This window comes from Oxyura jamaicensis, chromosome 14, assembly GCF_011077185.1.
Source record: "Oxyura jamaicensis isolate SHBP4307 breed ruddy duck chromosome 14, BPBGC_Ojam_1.0, whole genome shotgun sequence".
Taxonomy (NCBI): Eukaryota; Metazoa; Chordata; class Aves; order Anseriformes; family Anatidae; genus Oxyura; species Oxyura jamaicensis.
The window spans coordinates 9,318,142-9,339,804 of NC_048906.1; the positions used below are offsets into that span (position 1 = coordinate 9,318,142).

Genomic DNA, 21,663 nt, shown 5'->3' on the forward strand with positions numbered 1-21,663 from the left:
AACAGCTTCAGTTTCACTTCACTTGACTCTACCCTCGTAAAGTTAAACTTCCCAAGGTTTTACAGACACTCTTTGTCAAAGGATCACTGGAGGGACCCGTGAAAGTTTAGGAATTGGGGAGGAGGGACTAAAAGAGGATGAAGTTCCATTAAGAACTGCCCATTTGTGAGTGTTAATTCAGCAGCTAGTGCTGTTATTTTTCTCTGCTGGGATGGTATTTGGAAAACAAGCTGAGAAAATAAAAGGCAGAAGGAAGTAAGAGGGGAAAAACACTATGAAGCTTATCAGGAGAAAATGTTAATTACACTGTAAAGTCCTTAGTCACCCAAGCTTCTATTTACAATAGAAACAGAAACAGTTCAAATTATATCTGCATTTTTAAACTGTGATTACAGTTCTATTTACTACTTTCCTCTCAACATCTTTATTGTAACTGGGAAAATATCAAGCTTTTGTAATTTCTGTATATTGTTTTGTCACTCCTTATTGAATTTCTCACGTGTGACAGACACGCAGAGGTGTGTGCAGCCATGGGCAATGTGGAGCCAGTTGGCTGCAAGGGTCACTGCTTGCAGCTTAGTGCTAATCACAGGTGGTGCCACCACAGCCTCAGGCTACATGAAATGAATCCTGTCACCCCCTCACCTAAACTTCATCACAGAATCCTTCATTGTCATGAGCTGTGCTGCAAAAATGGCACAAACCAGCATCACCTCTGTATCTCGGTAATGTATAATTTACATCTATGCTTGCACTGAAATACATCAGAATTTTGCCAATGAATTCACTGGGAACAAGATTATCCCCACAGCCCACAAAGCTGGCAACAGCTGTAAGCAATGCAGTCTGCTCTCCAGGGCTGCGTTCATATACGCCAGAGATAACAACAGCTCGTCTTCCTTTAAATAACACTGTGTTCATTAACAAGGAATATTTAGCCTAAAAAAAAGCAGTGATCTTTCTAAGATGCACCAAATTTCAATTCCTAAGTGAGGCAAGGCCTTTGTCTTTAACTGTGCTCATTTGTTTTCTGACGTTCTCGTCTGAATGCTATGTAAGACATCGTGGCTTTCAAGGCTCCTGATTTCACAGCTATGTGTAGTAGCAATATTCTGATTCTTCACTTTGAAATAATTATTTGGTTAAATATTAGGAAAAGGTAACTTGAAGATGATTTCACAAACTCTACAAACACAAATCCTAGCACATATCTATTCAAAAGAAAGCTTTTGATATAAAATTATGTATTTACTTAAATAAGAAAAAGTAAGTTCATTGTAGGTTTACCTCTCAAATTTCTGTGGGCTTATAACAAAACAAAAAATGCTAACACTAAAAAATCCTTCACCACTACAGCTATCGGTATGATTCTGTCTCTCTCCCCATGGTCCAAGTCTTTGGGTGTGTGCTCTCAGCATGCCACTGTTTAAGAACAGCAAGGATTAAATGATCAAGTAAAATGTTATGTATGAGAAAGCCAGGAACTTCAGGTTGAGGTGGGGTATCTATACATGCCCAGTGGTCAGGAGCACACAGTTCACTTTCAGAGGTTCAGATTTATTAGTGCACATGCACTGGACAAGGGACAGGCATGCAAAGCCCTAAAACTTGAGACACTGCAGGTTTGATTTATTCAATGTCTTGATCTGAGTTTTGCAATGCTAGATGCAAACTCATTGGATTTTTCTGGCAATAGTCATAGGCGAGGCAAAATGAGGTTTCTCTCTAGCTATGAATGCATCCTAATTGCTTTACTAAAACCCCTTGCTAGAGGAAATGACTTCTGGCTTTGCAGCCTATCAAATTTCTTGAGAACATTGATTCGTAAGCAGAACTCCTGGCTGAAATGAATGGTGCAAACCTTGGTGTGAACCCTGATTTTTAATATTCTGCTTGCTTTCCACCCTTTCTCCTCACAGTCCTTTCTTCCCCACTCAGCCCTGCTTCTGTTGAACATCCGATCCTTGCAAACATCCTTCTTAAGTGCAAGTAGTTCATGTGCATAAAAAGAATAGATGCTGAAGTATGTCCGTGTAAGAGCAAATCATCACAGGATCTAAATAAACACTATTAGCAAAACTGCATTACTGCTGGAAATTGCCCAGCCTTCATGTTCAATAGAGCAGCCCGTCCCTCGCCAGGGAGTACTTCCCTCTATGTGGAAAGAAGGGGAAAACCCGCCACAAGCCCTAAGCAGGGCTGCAGAGGGCAGAAGAAATAATGCCTCCTAATGCTGCAGGTACTCACCCCCGCAGGCTGCTCCTGGCAGATCCAAAAACCACCGTGCTAAGGGGCCAAGGAGAATGCTCCCACCTACCGGTGTGCACAGAGGTCACCAAAACGTATCCCTTCGCTGTACGGTGGGCTTTACTTTGTTGTTATTGTGGGTCTCATTCATTGCCCCTGACACAACCGTTCTGTGTTGCCTGATGCTGCCACCGAACCCTCCTAAGGGGACAAAGGGAGGTCTCAGTATCACCTCTATCCGGCTCGCTCACCTCCTCTGGGAAGGGCTGCTGGGCCTCCAGAAGCTAACACACATTTGATGATTCTATATGATAGCCTTGGAAATGGATATTTCCGCAGCAATGAATAAAAGGCACTGCATGTGTGCACCGAGTGAAACCAAAGCCCCTCCTGCTGCAGGCTGCTGCGAGGACTGGGCATGAAATATTAAAAAGCAGCCTTCATGCCTGGAGTCCTTACCGGGTCACCGCAGCCTTCAGCTACCCTGCCAGCTCAGTCCTCTCCTTGGAGTGCAATTAAATAAGGGCAAAATGGTATGAACCCACTAATGGTTCACATTACCTAGAAGGAAATCACTGAATTACCCTGGGATGCCGGCTCTGATTAGGAACAGCACTTGCTTGATTGAGGGACCTCATTTGGCAGTGAGACCAACAGCGTGTAAGCAGTGGAAGAGGAGCCACCTCAGACTATGCTCTTGCAAAGATTAGTGAAGGTTAAAAGGATCAGACTGCACACCCACATCCTTTCTGAAAGGCCGACAGACAGACTCCCATTTGAAGCTGGCTGCTGCAGGTAGCTGAGCTGAGTGCATTACCTGGAGGTACGTCGGCATGGCTGGGACTGGGGGTTAGAAATTAAAAGTTTGTTCCATCAACAGACTCTGACTCAGAAAGTATCTTCCTAGCACATGTCAAGTATTAAAAGGTTACAAGAAATTCTCTCATTGGGCAAGATTATTTCACCTCTGCCTACCGTAGGATTTCTGGAATTGTCTTCTGAGGCTGCTGATGCCGGGGCCCTTTGAGGAGAGGAGAGAGGATGGGATGAGCGTAGCCCATCCATGCTAATGCTCTGTACTTGGAGCATGGTGCAAGCAAAGGCAGAACTCATACCTGCTGGGAAGACATGATTTATTTTAAAATCCCATGGAAAATAAGGGAAAGGGTTTTGACGGCCCTTTTTTCAAATGCAATTATTTTCAAAGTAATTATCTCTGGAGGATTATAGCTCTGCTCTTTCTTTGCATTACACCAACTTTATTTTTTCCTTTTCAGAAGCAGCCAAAATAAGAGTAAATTTTGATTTTAAGGACCATATTTAGAAAGTGGGGGTGCCACAGTCTGTAAGCACTACCACCACTTCCCTGAGCTGGATGGAAACAACTGCTGCTCCGCACTGAGGTCATGAGAGATGAGTGAAAGCTCAGGTCCTACACTCTGTGGTTTATTCTCCAGGTCAATCCCTTCTCTCTCCTCTCCTGCCTTAAATTAGAAGCAACACAGCAAGGTTCAGCAAGTTAACTTAAGTCCATCCATACGCTTACCTCCTAAAATAAAAAGGGGGCAGAAAGCCTTGGAAGGCTTGAGCACATTAAATTGTTTTGCCTTACTAAAATCCTTAAAGCCCCATGTGCAGACACCCAGAAGCTGGACACCCAGCAGCTTGCTGCAGCACATCTGCAGCGCTTATATCAAGAACTCAAAAGATTCTGCTATTTCTGAGCCACGTGAAAGCACAGTTTGTCATCAACTTTGAAGCACAAAAACCACTAAGGTTACACACACAGCATAAAAGCCCTGCTTGTATGCGTACAAAGGAAGACCCGTATCTTCAAGCTGGACGGTGAGCACTCCCGATCACATCTAATCTCTGCAGCTCACTCTCCCATGGCATCTCTGCCCTTCTTAAAGCAAGCTTTGCTCTCCTCGTCCATATCTCTTTGGAAATCGCTACAAGGCACTGAACTCGTGAGCCTGCTGTTTGTCCTTAACCTGCACACGAGTCCTGCTTTTGTGCTCCCCAGCGCAGTGCCTGCGTGCAGCCCCACGCCCCGCAGTGCCGCCACGCCAGCATCGCCCCCTGAAGCCAGTCCCCTGCTAGTCGCTTTCCCCCTCGCCTGGAACAATTCAGCTCACCCTTGTCTCATCAGGCACAAGTGGTTTTCCAGGCCATTAATGGTGGAATTTGGTAATAAAGTGCATGTTATTTGAGTCTGAACAGGCAAATGAAACCTTCATTTCGTTTTTAAGGCTTTAACCGCCTGACACTAATGTGAATTAACCAGCAGCCCACCCTGCTGCACCACTGCCATTAATGCCAGTGCAGCGTGCACAGTAACGATGACATATTGTGTCACTGGCACCTCATCTCCATATCATTTGCCTCTTTTTGCTCAAATTGGTCTGACGGTAGGATCACACATTCCCTAATTAACACCTTCTTTCTGTGGTTTCTAATGAGTCTGTTGATACCACTTCTTCAGGCTGCCTCTATTACAATCAAGTCTTGTGGGTATATCCGGCTCCAACCGTCCGCTTTAATTAAGAGACAGCTGTCATTGACTCGCTTTCATTTAACACTTAACAGACACATAGCCCCCTGGACAGTACCTGAGGAAGGGAAATGCTTCATCTTTTGATTCTTTCCCCACTGTATGTGGCAGGACTCTGGGTGATGGATTGGGTGAGGAACTGGGAAATGAGAGCGATACTTGAAACAGCCCAATCTGGGAGAAGGTCAGCCTTGGACTTTTTTCTTTAGAAATAAAAATAAACGGGGCTAAGGCAGAACACAGTGAATTTATAGAGGGAACGGGTGGAAATGATTAATGGAGAAGATTTAACCAAACCACAAGAGAAAATGCCTCCCCCACTTAATGTGACCTCTCAGGTTCTCCTACAGCTCTTTCTGCAGGTTCACTGGAAACCAGAACAGCCAGTTGGGTTCAGTTACTATTTTGGGGACAACTGATCTGACCCCAAACCTAACAAAGAATGGGAGCTCATTTAGCTTTGTCAGGATGTGGCTGACCCTGGATCACAGAAGTGACGATTTTCTATGTCCGTGCTGGTTATAAAACAAGGACAAAATTGGAAATACAATGCCTGCTACGGAGCTCTTTTCAGTAAACTACCACAGTGCCTTGGCTTTTGAAAGCAATGTTTAAGCTAATCCTTCAGAAGGCAAAAGATGGAAATCCATGGTATCTGACTGCATTGTTTTAACATTGAAAAAGCTACTCGGGATGCAGCATTCATACAAAGCACCTGGACAATTCCCTTTAAATGCCTTGTATCTTCTGATTGCTTGCTTACAAAGGGGGGATGTGTATACAAGAAAATACACCTTCAGAAGAGCAGTCATTGGTTTGTGACATATTTCTTCTGTTATTAGACAGCATTATTAGAAGCACAGTGGTTTATTACTTCATAAACATAAAATAATACAAATTACAAAGTCTATTTTAAAGTTGAAAAACAGAAATCAGAATTGAAATAACAAATGCTTATTTTATATTTTGGTTGCTTTTTGAAGTAAAATTCCGACCTCTGAACACAATGACATTTTGAAATTGTGCCTGGGTTTGAGCCCAGTGCTGAGCTACCAGAGGGATCAAATGAAGGGTTAAAGCCAGTCCTGTTGCCGCTTTCCAATTCAGCAGCTCAGCCTTCAACAGCATTTGGTGCTCAGGTTTGGGCAATATTTCCTCTGTGGCACTTGGAATCATTTCCAGCATCTCACCTACACACTGCCTTACTCAAACGTAGGCAGACTCCCAGCTGCATTTCTTACGGCCCCAGATCTCTTACCAGATACATTTTTGTCAAGAGGAGTGAACTGTAAGAGCTCACAGATACTCTCATGTAAACAACGGTTTGATGTAAGATGCAAGGGAAAATAAGCCTGTGCTGATCCTGTGTTTAATCCATTAGAGAAATAAATGATACCTATGTATCTTTTAACGCTAATGAATTGATTTCCAAGGGCTCAGAACCGAAGCCATGGATAAGACATTCAAATAAGGGGCCCAGTGGAGGGCGAAGGCAACACGTCTGAAGATCTGGTGCCCTGTGGTTCTTCCTCTCCCCAACACAACAGGCCTGAGCCGTTACCTCCTTGGCTGTGCATGATGAAAGACTCCAGTGGGATAAAATGGGTTAGGTGGGAAGACGTGATAGTGGTGGAAAATTATTAACAGAAAGTACCAAGAACACCAAAAAATGCTTACTCAAGCAAAGCAAAGGAGAAGAGTGGGAATCCATGCCCCAGAAAACCAAAAGAGTGGGCGATGCCCTGTAAAGTGCACTAGCCCTCCTTCCTGCTTCAAGTCACAAAGCGCCTCTGTGCACAAGACTTTTTATAACAGATAAGCTCCTTACAACTACAATACAGGGATGCAGCTTATTAGTTTTCTATAAAAAGAAAGACAATTCAGCATTCGGTTTACTCCACCTCCGGATTTAATATCGGGCTATTGTACTGTTGCATGTCTAAGTTTATTGTCTTCAGCAAGAAGAATAGAGGTGAGGATCAAAGCAAGATTTCCACTGATGCTGCTCTGAAATAATAATCTATTTTAATAATGATGAGGGAAAGGCTTTCACACTTGGATTTAAGATGCTGACACATTTGTCTTGAAGTGGACATGTTAGTAACTTGTTTGTTTAGTTTTCTTCAAACACCGTGTTTTATTTCTCCATTGCAGGCTCTCAGTGTGATTAGTGCTTATTAACCCTATCACAAGAATGTGGCAGCCAAGTGTTGTTTCTGGATACACACACCTTCAACTTTTTCCTTTTTTGCTTCAGGTAGCCAGCACAATAAGACACTTACTGTCCTGGCCTTGTATCCAAGTAAAGCACCCTCTTCACTCTGTGTTTTGTGTTTTGTTTTGTTTTGTTTTGTTGTTTGATTTATTTATCGAAGTAAATTGTGGCTATTTATCCACAGCAGACCAGTCTGAAAAGTCATGCCTTACTGTCAACATTTGGTCAGATTAGAGCTTCACCTGGGAAATAGACAGCTAGCTGCTTCCTTACCAGCTGAACATACAGTACTGCTTACTGGATACCTGCAATCCATCCATTAAATACAACCATTTGCTATTAGTTAAGAGTTTGTGAATTGTGCTGGCATGTCCTCCTCCAGAGGTCCAAAATAAAGCAGATATTGTCCCGCTGAGCTATTTCACGATGGTTATCAAACAAAACATTAGTTGGTTGGGTGGGTATCTCCGTGTCACAGTCACATCTTCCTTTGCAATGGCTGCACAACCTAAGCCACACTACAGCTCTGGTACTTTCACATTTTGGAATAAATATATTTTTGTTTGCTGAAAAGTTCAAGAGTAAAATTGCTCTTTTAGTGACATTGCAGCAACTGGATAATATATTTATTCCCCAGTGATGGGAGTTATTAAATCAAGAAGTCTTATTCCTCTCCACCCTGGTGACAGAAATATTCTGTAAGCGTGCAAGTTGGCTACGCGTTGCATCAAGAACAGAGAATGCAGATGAAGGATCACAGGCAGCTTTTAAAGAATTTGCACTGAAAGCATCTCTAAGTATAAATCTACAACAAAAGATCATTTTTGTTGAAAAGAAAACAGCACAGAAGGTGCCAGCTGGGTGGCTGGCAGGCTCTGCCCTCTCTCCCACTCCAAAAGGGACAGGCAGAGAGAGCTCGAGGGGTTACAGGAGCACCCATTTCACACTGCACCTCTCCCTGTATCTTTGCTGTCTGGCAATTAAAAACCACATAGTGAGCTTATCATTTCGTACCACACTTCAGAAATTGTTACACCAATTTCTATGGAACCTTGCTAATTCCATAGACTTTCTAATAGAGGAAAATAATAGTTCCTTTGGGGACAAAAATAAGTAAATAGGCCATTATACACACACAAAATATAGACTTTCCTTGTATATTAATCTCCAACTATAGAACCCAACTATCTCTACTGATACAATGACATTGCTTCCTCAGGAATACGACCAACAAGCCTAAATGATACAAGCCTTCAGAACAGAAAAAGCTCCAGAGAACAGAAAATTTCTTCTGACAATCCATCGAACTTCAGGCAACTTCAGACATATTCTCTTGGTCTCAGGGAAAAATAAGGGAAAGTCTAGGGCTCAAGCTGAAGTGGGAAAGGGATTCTGCAGACTTAGTTCTGCCCCTGTGAATGTTAGCTCACGTGGGGAGGTGCAGGGCCCAGAGCAGGGCTCCTGGGGCATCAGACCCTGTCCTCTGAGTCACTGCCTGGTGGAGAATCAATGAATAGAGCTGTCATCTTCCACCAGGAAATCCTAGCCGCCACACTCACTGTAATAGTTTTAGGGCATACTAGGAGCTGCTGGGTCCTTCGGCATCACATCCCCACGGTGCTCTGCCCCAGGCAACCAAAGCAGGTGGCTCTGCATGCCTGTTTTCGAGCACCTGGGTTGTTTGCATCATAGCAGGTACAGGGGCTGAGGAATGATCTGTCTCCAACTTTAAGGGACAGATCACCACATCCTGACTTAAGACAGCAAGTGACAGAGACTACAAACTAGAAAATAAAAGATTTTGTGGCCTGAAGTCCTATAGACAGGATAAATCCTTCAAATTACACAAGATCCTGGTTAAACACATTACTTTGCTGTTCAAAAGTCTTCCAGCATTTTTCATTCTTTGCTAAATTTATCACCACTAAATCCCTTCCTTAAGATCAAAGTCTTTGGGGATACAGAAGCTGAAAGACTTAAAAGAGCTCTGATCCAAGGGGACTCTGTGATGAAAACAGGCTCCAGTAATACAACCTCTTAATTGTTTCTGTACCTCAGCACGATACGCTATCTCAATGTCATCAGCGACAAAAGACTTCTCAACAGGAAACTCTGATTTAGGGGATGCATCTGGCATCTCACATGCATTTGTAAGCGTCACTGAGAGAGGCAGCCTTGTTCAGAGGTCTCAGAATAATTAATTTTAAAAACACAGTGATGAGACTTTTCCCTGGATCATCTGAATAGACGTTCTTTTGTAGTACATCTCACCTCTGGTACCAGACAGAAAAAAAAAACAACACACATTTCTCCATATGTATTTGTCTTCATAGCAATACTTCACATTTTAAATAGCAAGGCTTGCTTTCCAGTGGAGCTCCAGTTCAAAAATCAATTAAATCAATTGGAAATTACGGAGGAGTTAATGTATTTTTTATTTTCCCCAGTTGTTTTAGAAACATTCAAGGAATACAGTATCAGCCAAGGGGAGAGAGCAGCACTCACCACCACAAAAATCAGCCTGTCAGTCCAATATGCTTCTCTATCGATCACTTCCGTGGTACCTAGACAATATGCTCAATACCCAGCTCAAAATTCAGTTAGGCATTCCCTGGTTTTGCTTTCCAATGGGGAGCATCACTGGCATTTTTAACAGACATTTTAATCATCTAGATTTTCCACGACTTCCAATTCCTGCGTATATTTTGAACACAAGAGACAGAACTAGACAGAACACAGGTTTGGACTTCAGTACAAAAAGGGGCAAATTTCAAGGTGGTTCATTTATTTTCCTGGAGAAAAGTAAGTGTATTTGGGAAAGACCCACCAAATATTTGCTTCCAAATCTTTCTACAAAGCTACTCCCTACAAGTCCTCCTCCCTTCCCACACTGCTTCAGCCTGTTCCCCAGGAGCCTGCACACCTCTGTGGACCTGACACCACCTGCCAGCAGCACTGCACAGAGCCCATAAGAAAAGACAATGCGTTATAAAAACCCTTTGGTCCTTGAGATGTAAAGAAGGGCCTATCCTGACATGTCCCTGAGGACCCTTGCAATCCAGAGAGCCAGCCCCAGGGTTTATCTTACTCATGCTGGCTGAACTTGGCTGAAAAGAACAGGTCCAAACTATTGCAGCAAAGTCCACAGAGTCAACGTGGGTTTAATTTTCCTTCAGTCACTGACCTCCTGCCTAAGCCAACAGAAGCTCCCTGGAAATCTCCGTGCCATTTTCACTTACTCCAGCAATTCTTCTTTGCTCAAGCTATGCAGGGAAAATGCCTTTGCTCTTACCAGGGTCACTCCTGAGCTGCACCAGTAGGGCAGTGAAGAACAGGGACGGCTGCTTATGTTGTAGAGATCAACTCTTCATCAACGTGAAATAAATGTTTCATTTAAAAAGCTAAAATCCGTAACACTGACAATAATGCTGTCTTCAGCCACGTTCTGACCACACTGTTATTAAAAACTCTGACCAAACTTACTAAAAATGGTTTCTATACCAAGTCTGTTGAAGACCACGTTGCAGCACAGAACAATAGGGTTTGATTAACTTGGAAATCTCCACCACTATCCTACTGCCTTTACTCAGGATCAGCTACAGCTATGCAAATGCTCGTCTGTTCTGGCAGACACCCACTGACTAACTGGAGGTGCACTGGGCCCCATTGCCAGCTCATGTGAAGAAGCAAACTTACTGGGCAGCAGCTGACATCAGCCCAACAATCAGTTCTAAGAGTTCTGCTAATTAGTTCTTGCTAATTTGGAAGCTCATATAGGTGAAGTCCCTGTTCCCAGTAATCTCCTGTGTCAGTCGGGATGAACTGCGTGTTTGCTGGCACTCAGGCAGCTGTGCTGAAGGACTGAATGGTTGCAAGCAGTGTGTGACCCTGCCTTACTTACTTCCCGCTGAGTATCCGCAGCCCTGCATTCTTTGCCATCCTGCTGAAATGCGGTACAAGTCACCAGGGGCTGGAGGCCTTGGCTTTTTCTTGGCTTCATCCTGGCTCTTTCCAGAGGTCTGCTGTCTTTTTTTTTCCTCTTTTTTTTTTTTTTCTTTTAACCAATATCAGTTTCTGATGGGATTGCTAGCAGATGATATTCCCCATGCCTGTGACTCACCCAGGTGCACATACAGAAATATCCGCGTGTCAAGCTAGGCTAATTATGCCACTATTCCCCAGTTGTGGATTAGAGCAAAATTTCAATTAAAAATCCAGCCCTTCTTCATGATACTTTAAGCACAATTTCTGAACCACGGTGTTACCCCAGTAAGTGCGAGAATTTGATGAGAGCCAGGTGGGAATTACAAAGTGAATTCTCACTATGCCGCCGCAGGAGTGGGAAACCTAGCTTTTGTTAGGATTTTGTTAAGATTGTCTGTGCTTTTGACAATCTCCTCCTCCATTACTAAAAGGCAGCATCTAGAAACAATGCCTGCATGGCAGTTTCGTGATGGCAGAAGGCAAGCAGCTTTGCATTTTGTGAACGTGGTGATGGAGATAAATAATGCAGCACTGCTGGACCTTCATCAGGGCCTGCACATTTATGATGAGCTGCGGTACCCTGCAGAAAGGAGCTTCCACTCAGGAGACCCAGCCCTGTGCCTCACAGCGCTGTGTACTGGACATGTAATACCAAGGTTCTTGGATTTGAACCCATTTTCCTGTCAACGAGACATTAAATTCTACAACACAGGTGATATTTTTGTTGTTACTATCCAGCTGAAGATGGTTATTGTGAACTGCTTCAGCCTAACAGGGCCTGATCCCAAAACCAGTATGGAGAAATAACGCAGCTGAGATTTGGTAACGATCTTAATAATGATGTACTGGTCACAATGGCAAGTCAGGACTCAAACATTCAGGATGCTTTGGTTGCAAACAATACTCACTTCTGAAGGGTTTTTGTTTTTCTCACTGCTCTGAAAGCACTTCCAAAGGAATTGTTATCCCAGCTGTGGGTTTGGGAAAGCAAGGCATTGTATGAGGAAACAAAGTTTGCAACTTGACTACTGCATCTTGTGGTGCTCCTGTGTCTGAGAGCCCAGCTGGAGCTGAGGCCTCGTCTTACAGAAGCACCAATTCCACCCAAGTCCAGCTGAATCACCGGGAGCTGCAGGTTATCAGAATTCCAAAATATAATTAAACAGAGCTAAATGAATTTACTGCAATAATTTGTACATGCAAAAGTAAGTGATTGCTTTGGAAAAAAACACGGCCTACCAATCATCCAAGGTCACACAGTGTATCTACTGCACAGGAGGGAGCTCAGCCCAGGTCTCCCAGCGGTGCAGAAAGCAGATTATAACAGCGCTGGGTGGAAACTGGGCTAATGAGTCAGCTGTGGGCTCTGCAGCATCACATCTCCAGTGCCCAATCTGAATGACACTGATGAAGCATCATCATCATTTCATAATCATCCACACCAATGTAGGCTCTGGAGTAACAAGAGATATTTATGAGGCCCACTAGGAAACACTCACGGCTTCCTTCCATGTGGTATGAAAACTCACAGTAACCACATACTGCTGCTTTTTTTAAATGGCTTCTTTGAAGCATAAAAAACAGACAGAGGAACTACAAATTCTTAAACTGGAATGAGAAGAGAGAAAACAACATAATTTATATATACAGGTATGATTTTCTGATAACTAGCAAAGATCTCATATCCGAGCATCTACAACTCCATGTTTTCCCCTTACTGTTATTTAAAATATCCATGTCTTGATAAGTCTACCCCAAGCATGCAGAGCTGTTCCTACATAAGCACTGCTGTAAAATAAGCTTGCCCATCAGACCCTCAGACCCCTGATGAAAATCAAAGCAACCTTTTTTTTTTTTTTTTTTTTTATTTAAAATCAAACCTGGTGTTTTCAGACAAATATCATGGAAATTCCGAAAGAACAAAAATTGACACTAAAGGTCAGACACAATGAAGAAACACTAAGAAAACACTACCTGAATATCACCAGAGCAGCCTTTACACAAACTTGTCCTTTATAAAGGAGGAAAGGAGATTCATTGTCCTAGAGAAATGCCTTAAAGAAAGGCAAAAAGAGCAATAGTTACATATTAAGTACTTTTAAGAAAGCTACATTTTGTTATGCCTACGTGGTATCTGATTATAAGATATCACTTTCATAACTCCAAATAATAAACCAAAACCTAGAGAGCAGGAAGCTTTTAATTTACATAAATAAATGAGAGGTCAATGTTGTTAATGCCTTGAAAACCTTCTCCCCTTCTGTTCCTCTGCTTCTGTTCCTCTGCTTCTCTCACTCAGAAAATGTGTGTAATGGGTCTCCAGCAAATTACATGGAAATTTAATACAGAAAAAATGGCATGGTAGTAAAATGTATTTTAATATCTATTCAAAGGGTAGAAATTAAAAGTGTTTCATGCTTACCACAAGTTAATCTTTTGTAGGACCCACTGCTCTTTTTGCTCGTTTAAGAACTTCTACAACAGCTATGAGGCAAGGGCTACTGTGCTGATAGTATAAAGCATGTGTGTACAGCTGAAATTCTGAACAGCAATCATTTGTAATGCAAATTACCTCCTTCCAACTGACATTTAATATTCTGTAAATAGATTTTAAGAGGCTTCCCATTTAGTTACACTGAAATATGACTAAAGAAGAAAGGAATGGGTTAACTTTCTTTTTAGTTGCCCTTTTCTATTATTCATAGTTCCTCTGCATAATGCTGTTTAGATGTAATTCTTTACAGGTTTTATACTGTCTGCCATTAGTATTAAAACTGAAATTTATTATAGGCCACATGCTCATCTGATGTAAATTAGAGTAGCTACGGAAATAAAAGTTACAGTCGGAAAGTACTGCTAAAGACTAGAGCCATAGGGTCCTCTATCTTTTCCTGATTGAGAACAAGAGTTGTAAACTTTCTTTAACAAAAAATAAGAGAATATTTATTCACTAAATATGCTTCTCTTTTCCTAGTGAAAGAAAAAATGTAAATTTTCTTCCGCAGAATATATCCATTGAAAATAAACTGCACACAGCAAGCAAATAAATGCCACATAAAACTACCTCTTAAACCTTGGGTATGCTCACAGAAACGAAGCCAGAGCAGCTAAGAATGTAAAGCTGAACACAAAGCAGGTATATAACAAAAGTCATCAGACATGATTTCTTCCAGAATCTTTGAGAAAGCTTCCCAGAAATTCAGTTCTGGAAGGAAAGTGTGTATGCACCAGTGACTCATCCTTCTAAAAACGTCTCTGCTTTTCTACTGAACCTTCTAGCCACCTGTTGCATTAACCCGGCTTACACAGACAGGAACCTTATACAAAGTAAACCAATCTGCCTAAAATCACATCGTCTTGGGAACACAGCCAAGAACCAAATCATCCTTAGTTGCCATCCAACTCTATAGGAGGAGACAGTCAAACTCCTCTCTCCAGCATTTGGTGGCTCCTGTTACTTTCAGCCATCTCTCTTGCTGAGCGTAACCTCTCCCTGAGAATTGCACCGATTGCTCACCTGGAATGAACCTGGCAGTGGATTGAGACATCACACTGTGGCTAACAGCAGACCTCTGACTGTGCTCTCCTAAAGATCCCATGCATTTGCTGCCACTAAAAATAGAGCCGTGGCACCTGAAGTGGAAGTTTAATTTAGCATTAGGCAGCCACAGCGTGCCTTGCCTCGAGGGCAGGAAGCCTTGGGCCAGCGAGCCCTGCTCCAGAACACTACGCTGAGCTGGCTTCCCAAGCCCCTCAGCTAGGTCCAAGCTTCTCAGATCCCCCAACATATCAGATTATCTGTAACTAATATAGGCAAATCCCATTTCCTGTATAACAAGCGCCTAATCCCCAGTCCTAATCTCAGCTTTAATTACTATGCTTGGACTTGAAACAACACAGAAACGAACAGTGAGTCCTCCGTGCAGGCTGGTGCAAGCCTCTATCTTTGCGACATGCAGGAACCCAGTCCAGCGCATGTTTTTTCTGATGCCAAACCAAAACCTAATTTTGTTTGAATTAATTTTCTGTGCAGTGTCAAAATCCATAAATGAGAGAACAGACCTGCATGCTGTTTGAAAGGAGCCTCAGTGTAAAATGGGTAACATTGCAATATTCAGGCATCAACTGGTCTTGCAGCTCCTGCTCTCCTGGAAACTGTCCCTCACCCTAGCCTTATCCTGAGTGATCTTGGCAACACACATAGTATCCTCCAAACATATGGTAACCCTCAGCTCCAACAGGGCTTTATTGTCCTCTTGGATTGGGAAGCCACATGACGTCCAGCAGTTAGCATGGCCCAGCTTTTCGTTGTTTTCCCTTTATGCATGTCCCGAAGCCTATCCTCAATTCCTGGATTTATACAGGCAGAGTCAGAGTGCACACACAATTATATCTCCATCTAAAACCAAAACGTGTGTAAACCATTTTCAGTTTTCAAGGATGACTGACATTTCATCAAATTTCAGGTCACTTTGCTCTGCTCAGAAATGAAGCAGTATATCTAAGCTTTAACAGGAGGCAGGCTCAGGCTTTTAAATGTAGGAACCAATGTGGTAGAAAACATCACAGCAACTTGAGCAGTAAAGTTAGGGACGAGATGATAAATGCAGCAACCTGCGACAAGGCTCTGAAATAAGCAGTCAGATCTTTAGAAATAATTGTACATTAAAATAGTGATATTAGGGCCTTAGCAACAACATTACCATTCATGCCATTATGTATTAGAGAGAGCTGATGGAAATAAAACCGATTACATTTTTTGCCTGTGTGTTCAAATATGGGTTTTCCAGCAAAATAGAGAAGCATTTGATTAGCTTTAAGTGTTTTAAAATATTTCAGTACTTGGTTTGGGAATTAGTACTGATTACCAAGACGGCCCTCTCAGGTAATCTTCATTTCACCTGATATGCTTCACCCTCCAGTTTAAACACAGAGCATCCCTTGCTGAGGACGTACCTCCATGCTAGGAAGCTGCCAAGTACTGGCTGTGTGCAAAGCCAGCCACTGACAGCTGGAGCCCCAGAAACACTCCCAGATATTCATACAGGTGCACCTCATGTATCTGTATCTCGTGCTCAGATCTGGACATGAGAGAACAAGCCATGTCCTGGTCAGTCCCTCACAACTGGGGTGTTGCTGTGCTATGGCTGCTTGCATGCACAATTACGTTTAACCTGAATGAAAGGCTGTGTTGCCAGAAGCTGTAATAAAACATATCATGTCTCCAAACCTCAAATATTCATCAAGATTATTCTCTCATATCATCATTTAAAGAACCTATGATATTAAAGACAACGCCACACACCATTTTTCAGATTCTCACACGACAGGCAGTGTAATTAAGAGCAGCGGCTGTTTAGTTGGAGGCCATGCTCTTCCATAAACAGCAAATACTGAGAGAGCAGTTTGCAGGAACGGCCATTGCACCTGTAATAGAGAGCACTGCCACAAAGAGCAGCTGTGAGTCACCCTGCAAACTAGTTTCAAAATGGTCCTTAACGGGTTACCCGTAGTGAATGTATTGCAGGGTATCGCACTAATAATATTACATTTTACATTACAGAGGGATGCAAACCATTGCAGACAGCCCATCCAGGTTCTAAATTGTACCTAAATATGTTTTGTTTTCCTGTCTTTTTGGAGAGCAGAAAGACCCATCTAATGAAAAATTTCATCTAAAAAAATACACCTTTTATTTTTTAGTCATTTGCATGAAGCAAATTTCTACTTCCAAATAAAATTTGATTTTTAGGTATCAAATTCTGTTAATAATTACACTCCTAGATTTCTGCAGAGTCATGGGGGCTACAAGCCTATGAACTGGAGATCAATCCCTTATTCTTCTGAAGTGCTACGTGATGTCCCAGCTGATCAGAAAGCCACAGGGCAGCTGCTATAGGCTCCTGGAATAAACACATCAGGAGTCTAAGCATTCCCTGCTGAGCAAAAAGGCACTGTGATGGATCTAGGTCAGCCAGCATCAGTTTTGATGTACCGTAGGGGCTGCCCTGCCAGCACACAAGCTGGGCACGTGCTGGAGTCCCAGATCTGCACACCCAGCAGTCCCAGCCCCGGCACTGCAGCAGTCAGGGCTCAGAGCAGAGAGGAGCAGAAAAGTCCCAGGGAGTTTTAAATCAGAAGGGGAACTTCCCCTTTTACATGCCTTCTTCCTCTTCTCTTTGCAGCTCACAGCCAGACAGGACTGTGACCAGCGAAGGGGAGGACAAGCAGATGGGAAGGCAGAAGAATTAGAAAAGGGATGAGGCACCTTTGCCTCAAGCTCTCAGTTATAGCACAGCAGCCTTAGCAAAACCTGGGGCACCTCCCAGAAACCTTCAACACTCAACAGGCATGGGTTTCCATAAAAAAAGACTTGCAGCATGCCTGTAGCAGGCAGAGAATGGCAGCAACAGAGATTTGCTGCTATTCCACCAAAAAGGATCCAGCCCTTGTCCCAGCACTCAAGAACAGCAGCCCTACCCCATTGGACTGAGCCTGCTTTCCACAATGCAGCCCCAAACGTGGCACCCCTGGCTTGGCTGTGCTTGCAGCCCCGCGTGCTAACAGCAGGCTGCCTCTCCAGGCTGCTCCTCACTTTTATGTTGCTGTAGCAAGAGCACAATCTGGAGGAATAGTTGATCCCAGACTTGTGTTCTGTGTTCAGGGAATGGGTAATTGGTTTTATAGCTTTATATGAAGTCTCATTTATAATGGCAGCCATCTGCTTCAGCAGCCACTACACCCTCTCGTGCCCCCTCTATACACTGACAAATTTTACTCTTGACCCCGACTCCGTGTTCATGAGACATTCTCTTATGTCAAGTCTCCCTCAAGTGCTGTTTTCACAAAATCCTGCATAGCACGTGATACTAAAAGAAGAAAGATCCCAGGCTCAGTACTAGTCCACTACCTGTGCTTCCAGAAAGCCACACCTGGGTTACGGTAACACCTTCTTCACGGCTGCAGAACTGCAGTCTGAGCTTTTCTGCTTATAAACTGATTTAATCATTGCCTGGAATTTGAACTTCCCCTCCAGAGTCTTTCCCCTGGACAGTGCACACTGGGGCTCAGCACCAAGCATGCAGCTGTCAAGCTGCCTGCCCACCTCCCTCCTGCCTCACGTTGCCCCTCGCTGAGACCTGCACTGCTGGGCAGAGCCTGGCACTTACACAAAACCCTGGGGTGGCCTTCGTTAGGTACGTGCAGTCAGAGCAGTGAATTCAGACTGCCAAACTCAGGCCACTTGTTGACTAAGTGAGCTGTAATGTTTATCTCGGGGTGGCATCTCCTCCCTCCAGTCGCCTTCCTTGCTTTCGGATCACAAGGCGCTCTTTCTCCCCAGCAGCCTCATGCAGATGCAGAGATAAGGGTGGCTGTTTGTTTGTTTGTTTTTCCTGGAGGAGAACATTAGGAAAAGCTCCAGCTATTAATTTGATGAAAGAGGTGCTAGAAATTACAGCAAACAGCAACATCAATCCATGTAAAAGCTCTGCGGTGGTTTTATTCCAGACTCACACAGCCAGGCAACGCAGAGCACGTGCATTTTTCACAGCCACTCTCATAGCCCCTCAGTTACCTCCTGTCAGGTGCTAGTGGCACCTGTTTCCCATGTCATTATTTCACGTGTTGCTCACATTTTGTACCACTCTCTGGAGAAGGACAGGCAGTTACCCCAAGCCTTAATACGATGTCTGTCTAAGTAATGAGGACGAAATACCTGCCTGTAAACAAGGACCTAATTGTGGGATAGGACACAAGTGCATTCAAATTTGAAAATAAGCTGTTATTAGCCTAATAATAAATGGAATCTCTGCAATGGAGGATCTTTGCTGCTGCTGCAACACAGAGCTCTGAAAGCAATCAATCATTCTCCTTGGTTTCTGTTTGGAAAGGGTAAATTCCTTGTGCACAGTTTTGTTCTTATGAGGCCAGAAGTCCTACTCCAAAGAAAAGGTAACTGTTTCAAGCTCAGAATATTCTGTAAAGTAGTGAAAACATTTGTATTAATGGCTTAAAAAAGAAAGAAAGAAAAAAAGGGAACAAGTAATAGATGGGAAAAGAGGGCAATCCGTGGTAACGGAGTCACAGATGCAGTGCAAGCCAGGAATCCTGAAATGAAGGGTTCTTGCTCTGATGACACACTGCTTTCGCTGGGTAAAACATGCACTGACATCAAGTCCTGATGTGCCTCCACACAGGTACTAGGGTCATACACAAATCCCCCAAATTCCCACCTGGCACCAACCAAAGGTTGCATTAAACATCCGGATTCCTGTGGAATTAAGGCCCTGCACACACTTCTCATCTGGTTGAGCACAAAGCTTTTGGTGAAACCGGGGAACATCTGTGGTGGGTCCAAGGAGTTAACTCCTTGGTAGGCTCCTGGCACTGATGCTGCTGCAGGCAACGTCTCTATAGAAACGGCATGAAAGGATAAATGGTCTGGACAGTGAAAGCTTTGCTGACAGATCTGACACCAAAGAAAATTGTCTTTAAGGGAGCAGGTAACGTGCTTATTCACAGCACAAGGGTCTCTCTACAAATCAGCCTCACACCACCCAGACATGTCGCAGGATGAGTCCACACCACCAACTGAGGACCAATTCTGTAGTCATGCAGTAGCACGGCAGCTGGGGTGGCCGGGCACAGGCCTGCCCCCAGCTCATCCAACACAAAATTCCCACCTCCCCAAGTCTGTCAGAGGAGCTGGGACAGCAGCGGGCACGTGGCAAGGCACTCATGGGAACTGTCAGAGCGCAGAAACCACCTCTTCGTTTCAACTCCCAGAATCGCTGTACCTGAAGACCTCTGACCCCACACCGATCAAACGGTTTATGCCCAGCTAAATTTTACTTGCTAGGGTAAGTCTGGAGGGTGAAGATGTATGAGGATTAAAGAATTTGGTATTATTCTTTGTATCATCCATAAAAAAGGCTAATGACTAGAGACACAAAAATTGTGAGTCTCCCTTGCCCGGGTGAGTGCCACTTTGGAGGGAACTGGAAACGGAAACAAAGTAGAACAGCACTGCATGGGGGTAGCAACCAAACTGCTTGCTGGGAGCTCATGGCATGGAAGTAAGAGATTACGGACTACAAATGACCCCGTAAGTCACAGGAGCTACCAATAGAAACACTTCCTAGGCAAGCCATCAACAATACTCACAAGCAAATCTACCCATGGGGACATTTCCCAGCTCAACCATGTTTCAGAAGATAATCTTCAAGCCTTTCACAATGACAAAAAGCTCTCTCCATCTGACGCTACAGGGGAGTGCAGGTGGGAAGCCAGGCTGCACCCGCTGCACCTGGGTGGACACACACGTTCCCCACAGCACACACTGCTCCCTGCAGACACAGTATTCAGTCAAGCCCTACCCCCAAAAGCAGGAAGACCAAGTTCTGTGGTCACAGCTCCTTCCCTGGCAGTGCCCAGTGTGCTGGAGACCCCCCAGCCTCCCCTCCGCCACCACTGGGGCTCTGCAAGCACCTGAGGCCCCAGCACAGCCCTAGAAAACCTGAACGTTCACAGGAGATTTTCCTGCTTACCAAAGAAATTGGGACATAAAAAAGGAGCTCCCCAGTTCCTTATAAGCAACTCTTTTCAAGACTGTTGTCTGCAGAAAAACTTCAGACCAGAGTTTTGAAAAGTTTCCAAGTTGACGTCATTTAAAAAATATAATCCTGAAATGCAAGAACAGCTTTATCATATAAAATGAAGGTTTGCTTATTAGGCTGTCAGTGCTATTTGCCTGCATTTGGTGGTGCGGGTGGTTATCTGTGTGAGAGCTCTTCCTGTGTGCAGAGAAAGAGGGCAGTGTCTGCTGTCAGAACTGATTAACGGCAGCTGAAATTTTACATTTGCTTAGGGACTTCGATTTTCTTTCCTTTTAATTGTGTTTTCATCTAAAATAAAACATATTTTGCTGTTTGGAAATATATCTGCATATACTGAGGGTAGTCTGACTCCAAGCAGGACACCTTTATTTATTACAGCCTATTTATTTCTGACTGTACCATCCATTTCCCAGAACAACCCGATGGTGAGTTTTCATGGTGAAATGGCATGCATGTCATCTCTACTGTGTAAGTTTTATCCGAAGTTCTACTTTGTTTGGGGCAGTTGTTGAAGCTTTGGTACCCAGACTGATGTAATTCCTTGTGAAATTCAGTTCCTTCCTTCCCAGTTTTTAGCCCTCAAGGATGCTGAGAAAAGGTTACAAAAGTAAGACTGCCTCTAAGATGTTTGCTGTGGTTTCTCCATTCCAAGTGGATTCTCCATTCCATTCTTCACTCCCTGACTTTTGTGTTCTCAGTCTTTGTTCCCTTGCTATTTACGCTCACTTTTCTTTGCCTGCCAGACTGCTCCCCCTCCAGTTTTTCAGTTTGCTACAGGTATTTGCACGTGTGCGGCTAGAACAGTTCCTCCTCCAAAGACGATGCCTTTCTTAAGCACCAATCTATATCATGACTCCGAACTTACTTTAAATAATCACATTTCTTATATAAGTCAAATTACCTGCGAAGAAAGATCAACATAAATTCTAGAGTGATTATTTCTGACAAATCTCAGAGTCTTTCAGAAGTTCCACTCTTCTGACCTCTCAACCTTTCAGATTTCATTACATTACGTTAGTCACCTCTCAGAGCCATCATTCACTTAA

At 43.6% G+C, this 21,663-nt stretch overlaps 1 protein-coding gene across 4 annotated transcripts in view; it reads right to left on the reverse strand.

Moving 5' to 3' along the window:
• LOC118174102 overlaps positions 1-21,663 on the reverse strand; it is a 272,434-nt gene that overhangs the window by 112,986 nt on the left and 137,785 nt on the right. The gene's annotated exons all lie outside the window — the stretch shown is intronic.